Source organism: Eublepharis macularius, chromosome 7 (genome assembly GCF_028583425.1).
Source record: "Eublepharis macularius isolate TG4126 chromosome 7, MPM_Emac_v1.0, whole genome shotgun sequence".
NCBI lineage: Eukaryota > Metazoa > Chordata > Lepidosauria > Squamata > Eublepharidae > Eublepharis > Eublepharis macularius.
The window spans coordinates 41,244,933-41,264,296 of record NC_072796.1 but is presented as its reverse complement, the minus strand read 5'-3'; positions in this window follow the sequence as shown (position 1 = coordinate 41,264,296).

The following is a 19,364-nucleotide window of genomic DNA, read 5'->3' as shown; positions in this document are numbered from 1 at the left end:
CTCTCTGCTGGAACTACTTTTAAAGGTTAAAGCCAGAAGGAAAGCCAGAAGGAGTTCAGACAGAGTTCAGTCCCTCCTTGCCTCCAGTTGCCAACGGGATTGATTGCAGCAGGTGCCAGACTGTCTGGTTTGCCGAAGGGCTGCCGAAGGCAATGAACAAGGCTTTTAACGACCACCTGTTCGTTTAAGATGGGGCCTCACGAACAGCTTGTTTGAGAACAGCAGATTAGGCTCTTCGTTGTTTTTTTCTGTTTGTAATGTTGTTTGTGCCCATGTCTACTTATGAGATTCAAAAGGTATCCTTCAGCATGTATAGGATGTTTCCCAGAGGGCTGCTTTATAACCTCATGCTAGAGCATTATAAACTGAAGAAACTATGTTCCTTCCGCTTACAAATCTTTGAATGCAAGCCAATATGTAATGTAGCAGAGTTGAGTGTCATAGGGAGCAGTGTACTCAATAAGTCCTATGTTAATTAGTGGGGCTTACTTAAAGGAAAGCATCATTAGGCTTGCTACCAGAAGTACTGCTCCCTAAACATTTGACCTTCCCCCCTTTCTCAACCTTCTCACGTTACCATTCTTTTCCTTAGTAGGAAAAGATAAATGGGAAAGCTATAGAGGTGTGGACGTAGCAGCCCTAGTAGTCCAGCCTAGCCTGACCTCCTCAGAGTTTAGAAGCTAAGTAAACCATTTTTTGCCTTGAAAACCCTATGAGGTGGAGTTCCATTGGGTAACCATGAGTCGGTTCTAGGTGTTGGGCATTATATACAGAAGAAGAATGTCATTTTAGGACTTTTGTCCCTGATTTTGACTTTTTCCTCTCAGAGCCACTTTTCCTGGATAAAGATGTCCTCTTCAACAAAACAAACTAAACTACATCAGTTGTGCTCACTAGGTGCACAATCGGCATGATTTCAGAAAATGAATTAAGCCATGACTTTATTTTATTGCTTTCTCCTCAGGGAGCTGGAATTGCTTGCAGCAATACAGGAATCATATAGACCTCACTTAAAATGAGACATGTTTTAGCAACATCCTGATAATTGATAAAACAGTTTAAGTAGAGCACAACAGTTATCTATGTACGGCATTGTGTTTCAACAATCCCAAAACGACAAACACTGAGATCATGTATTGTACCGTTGCCATGGCTTGAATTCAAAGTGTGTAATTCTTTGCTACCTTAGACTATTGTGTTAGCACTGCATAATAAAAACTTGTTTGCAAGGGTATATTTGATTTATTGCACAACATTAGCACCACTCCTTTTTAAATGTACTGGGACATTTGCAGATAAAAAAATTTAAGCCTTTCTCCGCCATCTAACCTGCGCTTATCTCAGAGTTAACATTCCAATAAAGGTGGTTTTTTTTTTAATTTGGTAATTTGCTGGTCAATGGTCTAGGTTTTGAATTGGATTCTGAGTTCTACCATTCTTACTATAATTCAAGATTCTTGCTGTTCCTCTTACATCATGGTCTATTTACGGTGCGGGGTATAATTTATTTTATAGTTTATGATTTTGTCCTATTCTGTAAGGCACTCTGGGATGATATGTGGAGGGGGGGGAAAAGCTTGTATATATTGGATTGATTGATTTGGTTATGACTGGCTTTGGAACAGAGGTACCACAGTGGGGTACTATAAGCAACACTTTAGGGGATCATATTTTTGGTACTCTTGCTAGTAAACATATCAAGCAGAAAGTAGCCAAGGAAGGAAACATTCTATACTTCTGCAATATTTGTTCTATATTTTAAAGGGGCAATGGGGAAGTGATTCTCTTGGCTTTGTATGTTGTTGTTCTGCAGTTTTCAGCCATTGTTTCCATTCTCATTATTATTCATTCTTCCAGTATGAATAGTTGGCTTTCCCCTCTTAGACTGCTTCAGTGGGACAAATTTTGTATGGTGACAAATTACCCAAAGAAAATTGGAGGGTGAAAGGATTAAATCAGGGATGGCCACTATTCAGATGCCTAAGGGCCAGTTCACGTATGCTGACTTGGCATGCAGATGCAAGATGTGGTGGGGTGTGGAAGTAGTAGTGGTGACACGGGTCTCATTAGAGATGACCAACGTAATTTCAGTGATTATCCAATACAGCCATTCTAAACTGAGTTAAACTCTTCTAGGCCTCTTGGCTTCAACAGACTTTGGAACTGTGTAACTCTCCTTAGGATTGTCCTGCATGATTCATTGCAAAGATCAAAGGCCTATTCTGGACTATAGTCCAGATCAAATTGCCAACAAATGCATTTTTAAAGCATTTAACCTGTACTAGGGTAAAGGTAAAGGTAGTCCCCTGTGCAAGCACTGAGTCATTACTGACCCATGGGGGGACGTTTTCTTGGCAGACTTTTTATGGGGTGGTTTGCCATTGCCTTCCCTAGTCATCTACACTTTAACCCCAGGAAACTGGATACTCATTTTTCTGACCTCGGAAGGATGGCAGGCTGAGTCAAACTTGAGCCGGCTACCTGAACCCAGCTTCCGCCAGGATCAAACTCAGGTCATGAGCAGAGCTTGGGCTGCAGTACTGCCACTTACCACTCTGCACCATGGGGCTGTACCAATCAGAGTTATAAATCAAAACAGCTTTTACTGTAAGATGGCCTTGTGGGTTACATCTGATTTGTATTGTGGTAGCTTTTACTGTATTACTTTAAAATATAGCAAAGAGGACAAAAGGGGAATAAGGAAAGTATTAGCAGAATATGGCCCTCCCAGCCAGCAGCTTCCACTGATAAAGCTAGGGGCCGCTCTTTGCCTCCCTGAAAGGAGCAGGAGACAGAGCATTTCCATGGTATCTGGGTCTCAGGCCAGAGGGGTGGAGAAAGGTGCCTTATGAGGCAACTCCACCCCGCTGGCTGGCAGTTGCTCTGCATGCTCGGCCCATCCACCTCACCCTGTAGTACTACAGGATTAGCCAGCTGCTGTTGATAGAGCTAGGTAGGAATTTTTCCCCTTTTCCCTAATTGGTACAGAGAAGAGGTGGTTTTTTGCCTACCTTGTACTGCTTGCAGAGGTTTGAGGGAATTGGCAAGATGGAGCCACCTTAGGATGGTCACTGGCAGGATACAGTTTGGGAATAGGGAGTGGACCGGTGAGTACCCTGGGTGCTTCTCCACTGATGGGGAAGAGGGGTCTACCAGGAGTGGATGGTTCTGCTTCAACGGCTGCCATGCTGTGTGGGCAGACTGCCTTGGGGAACCCCATGTGCAAGTCCTTCCCTCACTGCTGTACGGTTGAGGCTTAGGAGCTTGAACTGGGGGGATCCATTTTGCTGGCAGGACGGGTCTTAGCCATCCATAGGATGGCTCGCACCTGGGGCGTCATGGCTCACCCAGACAGGTCAAGGCAGAAGTCCAGGGATGACCCTGTGTCTTGCCCTGTACCGCTAGTTGGCCCTTGCCGTATTAATGGTTGATGTTATGTTTAATAATGTGGCCCTTTAGTTCCAAGTCTTGTGTCTGTCTCATTATTCCAACTAGGGTGGCAATATCACTACACAGAGCATTCACAGCCTTGTTCTAGCTAATTTTGTTGTGAATTGTTAATTGGGATCAAATTATGAACTGAACAGAGGAGTGAATTACATTTCTGGCTGACCACTGTCTAGAGAATAGAGTGCCCCTCCAAAAATACAGGAGGGGCAGCTGGGTGGTAAAATTTTTCCTCCTGTAAGAATGATATCATCCGTAATTTATGTAACATTTTGATTTGTCAAGTGCAGGCTATGATTGTTCTTCTAAGTGGCCCATGAAATTGCATCATAAGCCATTTCAGTGCCTTTTATTTGTATAGATCAAGGTATCACAAATACCAGGTTGATGTATTGCTCTCATGGTAATCCCCCAAACACATCTACCTTTTAACTATATCTTGTTCTTTTATGCATTAAAATTTTAGGAAAGCCTTTTAAATGGTAAATTTAAAAAATGCCACAATGATTTAAATCTCCTGTTTTCCTGTTTCACCCCACCCCCACCCCCCTCTCTTTGCTAAAGATTAATACTCATTGCTCAGCCTTCTCCTGCTGGTTGCTGCTTAGCATAAAGCATTACCAGTGGGCACAGAACACCTTGGGTGCATCTCTGGAATTAGAGTATACTGGCAGGAAACCTGACCCAAATGAAACTGGAGTGAAACTTACGGGCAGTGAAATCAGGAACAGAAAGTGGTCCTTAGTGTGTGTTTTAATGTTCATTGGGTTTGTCTTTTATTTCCACACACTTTCGGTAAGGCACAACATTTGTGCCAAGGATACATCATGAGCTGTAGCACGTATTGCACTTTATGAACATTTCAAACTGATAGAGTTGACTTAAAAAGCACCTTTTAGAATGTAAAGAATACTTCCCAAACTACATTTCCCACCATGACTTCAGACATCAGCCAATACTTTTCCATGCTCCCCTCTTTATGAATAGTATTTTTAAATTTATTTTATCACATTTCTAGACCTGCTTCAAAAGGTATGTTGATTTGTGAAAAGTCTACACTGGGAATTTGTATCTGTCTGTTTGCCTAGGATACAATTAGATCAGATGGGACACATGTGATTTGAAACTGAAAGCAGACTCAGTTCCCAAAAGCTAGCCTTGAAGCCCCCCTGCCCCCAGACTGTATTTTGCTGGTGAGATCCAAAAATCAAAAAATAAGGATGTGCACAAGAAATATTCCTTTTCATTTTTAATTTTAAAATCATTGCTCTTACCTTTATTACATGTGGTCTTTGCTTTAATGTGTTTGTTATGTGTTCATTTAGCTTCACTGAGAAACACATTTCTGGCTGTAATATTTCCCCCCACCATCCAGTTTGGATGAAATTCTCAGGGATTGAATTCCTTACCCAAAGGATTCTCTATGCCAATTGTCAGGGAGATAATAGGCAATTAAACATCTTGTTTCCAGAGCATACAGGAAGATGATAGAACAGTCCTTGTGTATATGTCCACTTGCTTATATCTCAAGTGAAATGGGGTTTTTTTGGTTGTACTCAGGTGCTTGAAATATCAGGCAAAGTCTCTCCAAGCAAACTGCCAGGCAAACTCTCACCTCCAAGCTCCATTCTTGTTGAAAAATTAACCTGACACCTCACCGCCAGATTCCTCCCTCCTCACAATAGGCAGCACATCTCCATTGCTAAGTGTAAAGCAGGGGTGTAGGTAATTTTTTTTTAACAAAAAAAGAAGCATCAGGACAAAGAGTACTTGCTGGCCACTCCTGTTCCTTATATCATTGAAGGGCTGATTCACATGTTACCCAATCCACATCAAGGGCATGTAGTCTCAGAGCCAGGCATGCTATATATAGTTAATGCTGGAAACTTAATTCCCGCACAATCGCCATCTCACTCCTCCCCAGGTGCCTGCCAGAAATACCTGCCACCTGGTATCTGGGGCACTTGGTGCTGCATCTGTGCACCAGCCAGATGACAGTCAGAGGCAGAGCCAGTACAGCAAGCCCAATTTTGGCCTGTGCAACCAAGCCAGTCCTTAAGGCCACTCCTGTGCCCACCACTGGCCCACCCAGTTCACTCCTGTTCATGTGCCCCAATCAGATGCTAGGTTAGCTCACACAGCAGCAGCTAGTGCAGCTGGCCCAGTTCCCACTGGCATGCCCCAGACAGGCTCGGGGACCACCCATGGAGCCATGGCCAGAATAACCATGGGCCCGTTCCTGATGGTGCCTTCTAGGGGTGTGCATAATGGAAAAAAAACCCAGCCAAAAATATACATTAAAATAATTGGTTCAACTCATTAAAGCAGCTTCCAGAATGCTGAACCAAAACCAGGAAACTAAATTGTAATGAGTTCCTCCCATGAAAAAGTTTGTATGTTTCATTTTGTTTCATACCTTCCGGCAGCAGGCAGGCAGTGGGCTCGCCTCGCAGGGCAGCATCTAGTTTTTCCTGAACATGATTTACTAATCAGATCCCAAGGGGAGTGAGAGCTTAAGTTATTAATGAAATTTGTTGGCAGAAAGGAGAATGAGACCAATGCACATGAGTGATCCCCCTCACCCAACTGCAACCCAGGAAATGGTATTGTCCCTTGCTCTGCCAGTCAGGTCCTACCAAGGGGACACCCATTGCCTCCTATCAACTTTGGAAACATTTGGAAGGGAGACTTCAATCATAGGCTGTAATTCAGAAGATGCTTCCCTGGGAGTACGTTCAATTGAATAACATGGGACCTACATCTAAGTAGACCTGTTTAGGATTGCTTTCATAGTCTTTCAGGGTTTTCTCTTTTTCAGAGTCAAATTACAAACTCCTCCCTTTCAAAAACAATCCTGCCTACCCTCACAGCAAAATGAAAAGTTATGGGGGAAACATTGGTCTGTTTTGGGGTGTGTGTGTGTGTGTAGGGGGGAGAAAATCAGTCAATCATTCTGCCTGCCTGCCTGCCTGCACTTGGGCGATGGAGAAGATTGGCAGCGAGAATGCCCCATTTTGCAATGAAACACGGAAAGTCAAAAGTAAGGATTTGTGTTCGTCCCTCATTGTGGGAACAAAATTACAAAGCGCAATGAAACATAGTCCAACAGGCAACAGCAGAATGCAAAGGAAATAAGTTATTGGAACTACAGAAAAAGAAAAAAGTGAACATGAAGCAGGATTGTTTTAATATCACTACACTGCTCAGGTTGGAGCACTCTCCAACTTGGGAATGTCCCACTGCCACTGCCCCACCAACAGATACTCACCTTCTACGAGTCTGTTGTTGTGTGTAGGTATTATTGTGCTTGAGAAAAAACTCAGTGGATCAATGGTTTAGACTAATGGTTGTTGTTGTTATTATTATAATGGAGGGGGACTAATGGAGGGGGACTAATGGTTGTTGTTATTATTATTATTGATAACAACAAGAACAACAACAATTTATAACAACAACAATAATATTATTGATAACAACAACAACAATAATAATAATAGACAACTGTGCTTATATACAACTCTTCTAGAGAGATTAGTGACTCACCCAGAGCGGTGAACAAGTTAGTGTTATCATTATTCCCACAATACAGCTGAGGTACTGGGGCTGAGAGGAGTGGCTGACCCAAGGCCACCTACTGAGCTCATGGATGGCAGTAGTGGGATTTGAACCAGTAGAGTGCTGATTCACAGCCGAACCACTTAACCACTGTGCTACAGCAGCAACAGAACATGGTTGATGAGGTTTTTGCTTAAGCGTGAAAACAGCTACCCAAAGCCATGTTTTCCCACCCCATCACTTGAAAAGAACAGCATGCGTTTGCACATGCACGGCTATTGCATACTCAACGGGCCAAAACTCATCATGAAAACCGAACAAGACCAAAGCTGGTACTGGCCACCTGGAACAAACTAGTAATGGTTATTCTGGTATCAAAACTGAAATAAAAAAATTTCTTGGTGCACACCCATAGTGCCCTCCTTTGAGTTAGGCTCGTACCCCATCATGGTGACATTTCTTTGCGCCTCCCCATTATTTATCCTTCCACGGAGCTTATTCATATGGCTGCACATTCTGCACGCAAATGGAACCTGCCCTCCAGTTGAGTGTTCCTAAATTCTGCAGCTGTAGTTTAACTTCTTATGTATATGGAAACAATTATCATGTTAACGCAAATGATTCATGGCATATATGTTGGCAAAGAGTCTCCATGTTGACATAACTATTTATTCTGTATGGGATTTAAAATTCCAAATGGTCTGAGTGATTGAAATGGGTAATACGAAAAACACATGATTATTTTTAGGTTAATAATAATTCACTCTCTTGGAGACATAAATATACCGAAATTAAGGTAAAACTTTATTTTGCTGAACTCAAACCCCATGAAATACAGGGATTGCTGTGGCATAGAATATGGCCTTGAGGTTTGCTGAGGTTTCTTCTCCTTCCAGTTTTTGAAAGATTATGTAGCCATGCCCCTTAGTATGACAAAGGGGAGCACATTTAGCTTTTGAAAAAACCAGAAAAAATAAAATGAACATGAAGAAAACTTTTAAAAACTTTTCAAATTATCACATTCTACACGTCTTTCCTTTGTTTTCTAAAACTATTTATTTGCAGTTTTTTTCCGTCATTTATTTATTTATTTATTTAATTACATTTTTAGACCGCCCTCCCCGTCAGACGGGCTCAGAGCGGTTTGACAACAAATTAAAAACAGTAAAACATTATAAAAACATTAAAACATCGTATAAAAAACCATTAAAATTGGCGGGTATAAAATATTAAAAGACAGCATTGTCCTGCATGGGTGGTGGAAGGTCTTCAGTGGTATGGCCAGCGAGAGGACAGCCTAGCTCCCACCAAATGCCCGGTGGAACATCTCCATCTTGCAGGCCCGGCAGAAAGATAACAAATCCTGCCGGGCCTTAGTTTCCTCAGACAGAGAGTTCCACCAGGTCGGAGCCAGAACTGAGAAGGCCCTGGCTCTGGTAGAGGCCAGGCGGACCTCCCTGGGGCCAGGGACCATCAGCAAGTTCTTAGTGGCTGATCGAAGCGACCTCCGGGGAACATATGGGGAGAGGCGGTCCCGAAGGTATGCTGGGCCCAGTCCGCATAGGGCTTTATAGGTCAACACCAAGACCTTGAACCGGACCCGGTACTCAACCGGTAACCAGTGCAGCTGACGGAGGATAGGTGTTACATGAACCATAACTGGTGCTCCGGCAACCACCCGTGCAGCTGCATTCTGAACCAGCTGCAGTTTCCGGATCAAGCCCAAGGGAAGCCCTGCGTAGAGTGAGTTGCAGTAGTCTAATCTGGAGGTGACCGTTGCCTGGATCACTGTTGTGAGGTCATGGGTCGATAGGTAGGGGACAAGTTGTTGAGCCTGTCTTAGATAGAAGAAAGAGGATCTAACAACCGCTGCAACCTGTGCCTCCATAGACAAGGAAGCATCCAGGACCACCTCCAGGCTCCTCACTCTCAACACCGGCGTAAGTAGCGCTCCGTCGAGAGCAGGGAGCCGGAGTCCCACACCCATGGACCCTAGACCCACATGCAGGACCTCCGTCTTCAAGGGATTCAATCTCAGCTGACTCTGCTTCAACCATCCAGTCACAGCTCCGAAGGCACGTTCCAGGACATCTGGGGCAGAGCCAGGCCGTCTGTCCATCATCAGATACAATTGGGTGTCATCTGCGTATTGATGGCACCCAAGTCCGAAACTCCGTACCAGCTGGGCGAGGGGGTGCATATATACATTAAATAGCAGAGGGGAAAGCATTGCCCCTTGAGGGACACCACACACCAACGGGTGGCGGGATGACAACTTCTCCCCTAGTGCCACCCTCTGTCCCCGACCGTGGAGAAAAGAGACAAACCACTGCAGAGCTGTCCCTCGAATCCCCACATCGGCAAGGCAGTGGACCAACAGGTCATGATCGACCGTGTCGAATGCTGCTGATAGATCTAATAATATCAGCAGTGCCGACCCGCCTTGGTCCAGCTGTCTACGGAGATCGTCCATCAGGGCGACCAGCAATGTCTTCGTCCCATGTCCTGGACAGAAGCCCGACTGGAAAGGATCTAGGGATGAGGAATCATTCAGGAAGACCTGCAGCTGCTCTACCACCGCCCGCTCAATCCCCTTACCCAGGAACGGGAGGTTCGAAACTGGGTGGTAACTGACCGGGTCGGTAGGATCCAAAGATGGTTTTTTCAGGAGAGGCCTAACCACAGCTTCCTTCAACACTTCCGGGAAGATCCCAGAGCTCAGAGACATGTTGACAACGGCCTCCAGGGCATCCCGTAGCCCATCTACGCTGGCCTTCACCAGCCACGAAGGGCACGGGTCCAAGGAGCATGTGGTAGGCCTAACTGCTCGCAGGATCCTGTCAATCTCATCCCCAGAGAGCGGACTGAAATGGTCTAATATCATCCCAGAAGGCGGCCAAGGGGCCTCCAGTTCGCACACTGTATCAACTGTGGCTGGGAGATCATGGCGGAGAGACGAGATTTTATCAGCAAAAAAGCTCCCAAAAGCCTCACAGCTAATATCCGAATTTAAATTTTGACGGTCCCCTCCCGATAAGGAGACCAGAGACCGAACCACATTAAACAGTTTTGCTGGGCGTGAGCTAGCTGATGCAATGGAGGCTGCATAGAACTCTTTCTTTGTAGCCTTCACTGCCATCTCATAGGCCTTCATAAACGTCCTATAAGATGCTCTTGCCTCTTCGTCACGAGTTTGCCGCCACACTCGCTCTAGCCATCTCAGCTCCTGCTTCTTCCGACGTAGCTCCTCTGTATACCAGGGAGCTAGTTTGGTACGGGGGCGGAGCTCTTTTTATAGATGAGCTGACATGGACAAAAGCTTTTTGATGTATATGTTGTATTTATGTATCTAGTACATTTTTATACTGCCCTGTCTCTAAGATTCTTCCTTCCCCATTTCATCACAACAATCCTGTGAGGTAGGTTAAGCTGAGAATGACTGGCTCAAGATCACCCAGTACACTTCACAACAGAATAAGGATTTGAACCCGGATCTCCTAGATCTTGGCCCAACAATGTAACCTATGTTCTCTGCATTGTAGCATTAGTTGAGGAAATAGGAGCGTTGGCTGGTGATAAATACAGAAAGGAAGGTAGGAATGACTGTCTATTCTCCTTCCAGGTGATAGTGTTTACAACATAATATTCTTGCTTTGTAGAGAAAAATTCCCTATTATTGCATGACACTAAATTTAATTATGGAAGGTACACAATTGTTTCAAGATGAAATGCAGTGTCAAGACCTGAATGATACTTGGTTTTGTTCAGGTGTGTTGACCACCCACTTACACCTTGCTATTGGGAATGTTTAGTTGTGAAGGATTTTGCTCCCCTTTCCATTTGCAGAGAGGAGGGGGGGCATTGCCATTCTGTAAAATGTAATGTGCAGGTTTAATAGGGTTGTACTCTTTGCCTGCTATCCTCGTAACAAACAAATGCTTCAGAGAATTGCTGACACAATAGAAACCTGCTAGTTCAACATAAACAGTTCCCTGTAAATAAATCTGATGTAATTTCCGTATACATCTTGACTACAGATTTCAGTGCAACTCACAGTATGGACTTTATGGCATTAGAGCATTAAGAAGGAACACGTTACATTTGGTTGGTTACAACATAGTTCTGTACATTCTCAAATGTGCAGTGTCTGGACAGACATCATTGCTAAAGTCCACTCCACTTGGGAAATCTTCACCTATTAGATGCGATCAGCTTCCTCTATCCACTGTAGTCCAAATGCAGCATTTCTCCAAGCAGGGAAATCAAGCTTCAGCATGTGGAAAACTCAGAGTCTATGACAGGCAACAAGCCATGATTGTTTCAATATTTCCAAATGATGCATTGCCTCACACAGATGAATTTGAATCCACTTTTAATTAATTTGAATCCACTTTTTTAATTAAAACATTTATAACCTGCCCTTCCAATAGATCAAGGCACCTTACAAATTCAAATTTTAAAAAATACAAAATGCAGTGAAATTTTACATAACTCCCCCTCCCCAGCCTACTCTCCAATAAAAGCCCTAGCTGATAGAGAAGCTTTGCTGTGCCTCATAAACACATCTAGACTGGTACCTTCCCCTCACCTCTTCAAGAAGCCCATTCCATAATGTGGGACCTGCGGTGGAAAAGGCATGTAGGTTGTTAACCTCTGCAACAGAACAACTGCCAGCCTGGGGAGCTAACTGGCACATGGGGCTATGTGGGAAGAGATGGTCCTTTAGGTTGTTGTGGGTTTTCCGGGCTGTATTGCCGTGGTCTTGGCATTGTAGTTCCTGACGTTTCGCCAGCAGCTGTGGCTGGCATCCTCAGAGGTGTAGCACCAAAAGACAGAGATCTCTCAGTGTCACAGTGTGGAAAAGATGTTGGCAGGTCATTTGTATCTAAATAAGATGGTCCTTTAGTTTATGACAAGAAGGGGAAAATGGAAGGACTTGTGGGGTCACTACATTTTCATCAGTATCCTCTTCCTCAGACTATTTCCAGTCTCTCTCTTCTTGGTAGTCTCTATATCCTCCACTGTTTCACTGCTTCTTTCTGTCATTCCCTATTTCCTACCCATCTCCTACCACCAGCTTATCTACTCCCCATAGTCCACAGCTTTATTTATTATTTATTTACTTCATTTATCCCCTACCTTTCTCCCCAGTGGGGATGCAAAGCATCATACGCTGTTTTTTCTCTCTTCCATTTTATTCTCACAACAGCCCTGAGAGATAAATTAGGCTGAGAGAGAGTGATTGGCCCAAGGTCACCCGCCCAGCAAGCTTCCATGACATAATAGGGATTCAAACCTGGGTTATCTCTCAGATCCTAGTTTGATATTCTGACCACTATACCTCCCTGTTTTAAAATCCAACCAACGTTTATTATTATCAAAATATCTACAGTCTAACATCAAAGGGTGACTTGGACCATAATGGAGAAAAATATACAGAAACAGAAACTTAAATGGGCCAATGATTGTGGTGTGAAAATATCACAAGTGATGTAATTAGACAGTTATTTTATCTCTGCTAGCTTTAGGGAGAACCATTATAAAGTTTTCTGTTGTGTCTTGGGCCTTCTTGGCATAGTTTAATGTTAGAGATTATCAGCGCAAACTCTAGCAGTGTTTATGTGCGGTGGAGTTGCATGAAGATCCAGAGGTGGTGTACTGAAGATGCTGAATTTATTATCTCTCTATTTATTATGTATGCTATGAAAATGTGTCTATCAGACTGTTTAAAACATCTGGTACAGGAAAGGACCAGGAAACTATTGCCAGTTTAATAATCATTACAAGGAAATGGAAAGCTGTTGAAAGATTTTGTTTCATGCACTGGGGAAAGAAGATGTGAAAGAAATGGTGTGAAGCTCACCTGTTTAGAAAGACTGCCTGTCAGTTATGAAATTCTTTTAAGAACTGAAATATGTTTGCAAATTATTGGGGTAGGTGATTTACAGTTAGGGCTTCCAGGCCTCCCACCTGGTAGTCTTGGTTGCCTGCTGCTGCTTAATAGAGCAGCACGCGGATGGGGAATGAGGAGAACAGGTGTTGTGCCAAGATTGCAGTTGGCATCCAGCACAAATCTGGAAGCGATATTGCAACATTAATGCAACACTTATTTGCCCGTTCCCACAACCTAAAGCTCCCCCCTGCTGGATGCCAGTGCTGGTCTGGCAATCCTATCTACATTGCAATCCTAAACAAGTCTACTCAGAATCCCACTGAAGTCTAGTCAAGGGGTTTTAATCCCAGGCAAGTGTTCTTAGGATTGCACTGCAAATCAAGATGTGTCACTGGAAATGTGGTTGTACAGATGCATTAATCTGGCATGATGGTCACTGTATTTGTTCTTTAATTTTTGAAACTTAAATAGGAAAAAAAGTGCTCCGTCAGTGGGGTGCCATAGATAATACTGGATCTGAATTTAAATCTCTGAGCTGATATGAAAACACTGTTGAAATCAACAAACACGGTTCAGAAAAGGTTTAGTCTAATTGAAATAAGAGTACTTCTTTCATCACACTTGTTTCTTCATATACCACTAATGTTTTTTTTAAAAAGTGGAATCTGGTAATTTGGGGGGGGGGGTCCTTTTAGTAAATCCAGATCTAAGAAGCACCTAACAGAATTCACCACTAGTCATCCTGGCCATGGAATACCGAATATTTCCAGAAGTTTCTAAGTGCCAGCATATGCTGATGATGAGATCTCCAGAGAAGCCAATGCATACCATCTTGACAGAGTAGAAATGTAGCAATAAATAGATAATAAAAACCTATTATCTTCACCGTAGCCCCAGAAGCCATTGACCCCAATACCAAATTCTGCACTTAGTGCAGTCTCAGACTTACAGAATATACACAAAACACGTATGGGAAACAGATTGTAATTAATGGGACTACCAATACTTCTTTTACTTTAAAAACATTCCATAAAACATGCATGCTATGTGTTGGTAGGCAAAATACAGATGGAATTAATCTGTTGAGATAATAGTGAAAAGAACACCTAAGCACTGTGTTTGATAGATACAATACAGAAAAGAACAAAATGATGTATTATAAACTGTTAACAAAAAACATAGCTATAAGGAATAATACTAATGTTGAACTGAGTATATACATTGACTATTGGAATTGCTTACATTCCTAATTATGTAGTCCTGCAGAAGTTTTATACATGTGATGATTCCTTCAAAAATACAAAGTTGGATCCTGTGGCAACAGGACTTCCTCCTCACACTGCAGCCCAAAATGATTCCTGAAATGTTTTTCCCAGGGGATTGGGATCCTCAGGAACAGCAAGAGTGGGGAACAGGAGGGGCTGCCCTGGGAGGAATGAATTGGCAAAAATTGCCCACCCTTTCAGTAGAGAAATTTCAAGCCATATTTTTAAAAGACATTTATTAGTGCTTTATTGCCTGATTAATTTGCTTTATCTGTCGCATAATACACAGCCTTTGAAATTTTTGCCACCTGGCTGCTTCATTTTGGGTTGTCCCAGTTATTTGGATTACATTGTTTTATTGGCTGCATTCTGGCGAGATACTCCCAATTTTAACATATATTATTTATTGCAGTATTATTCTTTGTAAACTGCTTCATAAATAAATAAATGATTCAGCCATCTGGACTCAGCCATCCTGGCCATGCTGATCCATGCACTTGAAAAGGTGCAGGGTGGGGGGAATTTTGTGGAGTGGTTAAGACTAGAGCAGACTCTAATCTGGAAAACCAGGTTTGATTCCCCACTCCTCCACTTGAAGCCAGCTTGGTGACCTTGGGTCAATCACAGCTCTTTCAGCTCTTCCAGAAAGCTCCATCCACCTCACAGGGTGATTGTCATGGGGATAATAATAGCATACTTTGCAAACTACTCTGAGTGTGCATTACGTTGTCCTGAAGGGCGGTATATAAATCAAGTAAATGTTGTTGTTGATAACAGCACCTGTTCCCACAGACCTCATGGTTTGTGTTGGATCTAACCCAGGGACACCATGAAATCTAGTTGTGCCCTCTGGGTTCTACATGTAGTTGGCTACCTTTAAAGACAACTTGGAAGCTTCAACTTGCTCTCTGGACCAAGCCAATATCAACACATTTCTCCTGTACGTAAACAATTTCACTGGTTCCCTATTTGTTTGTGGGATCAATTTCAGGTACTGGTTCGTCTCTCCCTGTATGTACCCCAGAGAGTGCTTAGATCAGCGGGGAAACATGTGGTCCCTGGCCCCAGGGAGGCTTGGCTGGCCTCGACCAGGGCCAGGGCCTTTTCAGTCCTGGCCCCTATCTGTTGGAACTCTCTGTCGGAGGACATTCAGGTTTGCCAGGACCTTATGTCTTTTTGGCGAGCCTGCAAGACTGATATGTTCCACCTGGTGTATGGTTGAGGCCAGTCTTAGTTGTTTTAGAAATGCCTCCCGATTGGTCTCCTGTTAAGAGGGGGGCTACATAACATCCGCCTCCCCATACGCGAAGTCACAGTAGGATACCAGCTCATACTCCCTCACTTATATCTGGCTGGGATGATGTGGAAGGAGCTGCTATCTTGGGATTTTAAATGTATTTATTGCTGACTCTGGTTTTTAATGTATGTAAATGGTTTATTTGTTTTATGGCGTTGTCTTGAGCTTGCTTGTGGGGAGGACAGGCTAGAAATCGAATAAATTGTTGTTGTTGTTGTTGTTATTGTTGTTTTTGTTGTTTACCAAACCCTTCATGACCTTGTGCTCATATATTCAAAGGACTGTGGCTCCCTATATGAGCCTCTGTGCCAACTGGGTCTCCTCTCACTGGTTCCTGATTACTGTATAACACCCTAAGAGCATTTAACCTTTTTCAGTTGTGGCCCCACTCAGTCCAAAGATATTAGGAAGGCATCATTTCTATGGGTCTTTTGGAAGAGATGTAAAGCAGTTTTGTCTGCCAGAAAGCATTTCAGTGATGCCTTAGGCCATTTGTTTGTTAATACTGGGTGGGAGCAGGTTCTATTGTTGAATTCTGTGTCGTGGAATGGGTGGTTGTTTCTATGAGCGCTTTTAATATTGCTGCATTTTTAATTATTTTATTGATGCATGTTGATATTTATTGGTCCTTCCAAGGGAACGGCAGAATATAAACATTTTTAATTAATGAATTGATCTTTCATATATAGCTCCTCCCTTCCCCTTGCTGCCTTCCTTTTAAATACGATGAATACCCCAACCCACCTCTTGTTTAATGAATGACAGGAAGCTTACCTTTAAAATGGGTGGTGGTGGTGGAAGTGCAGATCATCTCCCATGTGCTCATGGAGGCAAAAGGTGCTTCTTCATCACTTCCTTTCCACCCTGTGTCCTGTGTGTGCCCCACCCACCTCACAGGGTGATTGTCGTCAGGGCTTTTTTTCTGGGAAAAGAGTGGTGGATCTCTTTATTATCTCATGTGTGCATGCAAAGCATGTGTGTGCTGCTGGAAACACACGATGATGTCACTTCCAGGAAGTGACCTCACAGTTGTCCCCTGGACACTCCTCCTTCTCCCCCTCAGCGGGCGCCTCCTCCAGCACCACCGTGAAGTTGGTGGCCAGAATGGGGGCCCTTTCCCTGTGGGGCTGCTGAGGGGGGGAGTGCACCGCTGAGCTGCTCCTTTGCTGTTGCCTCCAGTCAGCTGCACGCATCCTTCCTTCTCTCTCCCCTTGCTTGGTGCTGCGGCAGGAAGAGCAGCAGGCTTTATCTTCCTTTTCTCCCTCCCCGCCTGCCTCTCAGCCAGCTAGGCGGTGGTGGCACCTCAAGAAGGAAGGTAAAGAAAGGGAAGAAGAAAAGACATGGAAAGAGAAAGGGAAGGAGGGAAAGAAAGAAGTAAAGAAAGAAGGAAAGAAAAAGGGAGGCAGGGAAGGAGAGAGGGAAAGGCTGGGTCTTTGGACGCAGGGGGCGGGGCCACCAGTCACGTGATCTTTTTTTAGAGATTCCAGATCTCAGATCCTGGGAGAGCCCGCTGAAAATAAGCTCTGATTATTGTGAGGATAATAACAACATACTTTGTAAACCGTTCTGAGTGGGTGTTAAGTTGTCCTGAAGGGCAGTATATAAATCAAATTATTATTGTTGTTGTTGTCGTCATCGTCGTCATCGTCGTCATCGTCGCCGTCGCCGTCGCCGTCGCCGTCGCCACCGCCACCGCCACCGCCACCGCCACCGCCACCGCCACCGCCACCGCCACCGCCACCGCCACCGTTATCGTTATCGTTATCGTTATCGTTATCGTTATTAAAATGGCATAATTTTCTGGCATGGCATGGCAGCTATGGGTTGCTCCAGGGGGTAATTCACTAAAAATCACTCTTAAACACTAAGTTTTGGAGCAATTTTGTGAATTTTCCCACTCTCCGCTGGTGCAACCTGTAGTTTCTGTGTAATGCAAATAATGTCATTTTCTAGTGTGACAGGAAGGCATGGAGGGTAAGTACCCTCTGTCTCCCCATCCCCTGGTTTGCCTCTGAGGGACCTGGCACCCCTAGTCATTAAAGTGATAATCCTCTATTTTGGCTATACCAGTTCAGATGGCAGATGTTGACTTACAGGACTGAATGATCCACCATACAGAAATTCTCCCATATGGAAACTTAACAAGTCAAAGAGAAGCCTAGGCTAGAACCTGTCTCCCCAACATCTGCTTTTCTATCTGGAGGATATTTTTGTATAGAGGAACATTTCATTATGTGAACCCACACCTGCCTATACACTAGGCTATTTATTTATGTATTTTAAACATTTCTATCCCTCATGCTCCAGGACACTGCCAACTGGATGGAGCAGGATGGCTAAAGCCAGCAGGATTGCAGCAGCAAGACCTGCATGCATTCAGTAGACAATTAGAACAGGAATTGACACTTGCCGTTTCCCCCACACAATTATCACCCAAACTTCTTGCAGCATTCTCTATCAGATGGCAGAGGGCATTCCGTAGGGTTTACCCTTACTGTCTACTGCACATATGTTGAGGGTAGGAACTGCTCCCACAGTCCTACTCCTCTCCTTATGAGTTTAGTCAGCATTGATTGATTGTCTGAAAGATGCTAGGTATCTGGATAAAAAGGCTCAAGGCATGTCCTCTTGATTGTCCACAGAGGCCACAAAAATATGTCTTGATGCCTATAGGCTAGTTATCTTGAAAGGACTGCTTTTTAAAAAAAAATCAGATGTGACAATTTATTGAATAATTCAGAGCTCTGTGGATAACACTGTCAGTTTGCTTTTCAGACATTTTATCATCACAGTGACACAGTGAAAACTCAAATTGTTGCATATGCTGGAATGGAAACAGTGGCTGCTACAGAGATATTCTGGGTTTGAAAAAAGCAAGTTGTGCCAGACATGGATATGGTAAAAAGAATTCTCTTCAGGCCCATGGGCTAATCTGTACCAAGATACTTCTGGCATAGGGTTGCCAGGGACCTGGAGTCCCTCGTCAGGGGATCCCCAGGTCCCTGTAATCTCCCAGCGGGGGATTGGGAGCCGGTACTTACCGTGGCTTCCTTTCTTTGCATTCATGCTGTGCGTGCACGTGCTCCTGGCTCGCGTAATGATGTCACTTCCATGAGTGATGTCATTATGCGGGGTCAAAGGGTGCCCCCTGGTCAAAGGGGACCCCTTGTTGCTGCTGCCGCCAGCTCTCACTGCGACCGTGGCTGCTCACTCTCACCGCTGCTGCCACAGCCACTCGCTCTCACCACAGCCTGCTCTCATTTAGAGCACAGGGGCTGTGGTGGTGAGGGGCGGCAGTGGCAGCAGTGAGATCCGGCAGCAGTGGTGGCAGTGAGAGTGGCCTGCTCTTGCCGCTACCGTCCATTCTTGCAGCGCGGGAGCGTGCCTCCTGCCTGGGACTGCACTGCTCCACCCGGGGAGTGGGTGCCCCAGGGAGCGCACCCCCCCCCCAGCCAGGTAAGTGGGCACAGGGGGGAAAGGGTGGGATCTGGGAATTCCCCATCCCCAGCGGGGGAATGTCAACCCTATTTTGGCAAGTGATAAGGGCTGTATATCTCCTTGTACTGATCTGTTTTGCTTGAGAATGCTAAGGGCGGGGGGTCATAACTGACTGCAAAGAATCACATGTGGCAGCTCTCCCTGTCCCCCTTTTCAGCCTATCACTGAATTCCACTTGGGAACCACACTTTTAAAGAGTGTTCTGTGCACATAAGCCCAAATCAGCAGAAGATAAGCCAATCTGTAAACATTATCAGTTTGCAGTTGTGGGTGCTATGTTCCTAGTACCAAACTTCCATACAGGAATTCCTCCTTGTTTCTTAACATTTCTTTTAGCAGTGGCAAGGGCAGTAGTACCAACAGAAGCCAGGCCCATGTTACCTGGCACCTGCAGGCTTGTTAAACCTCA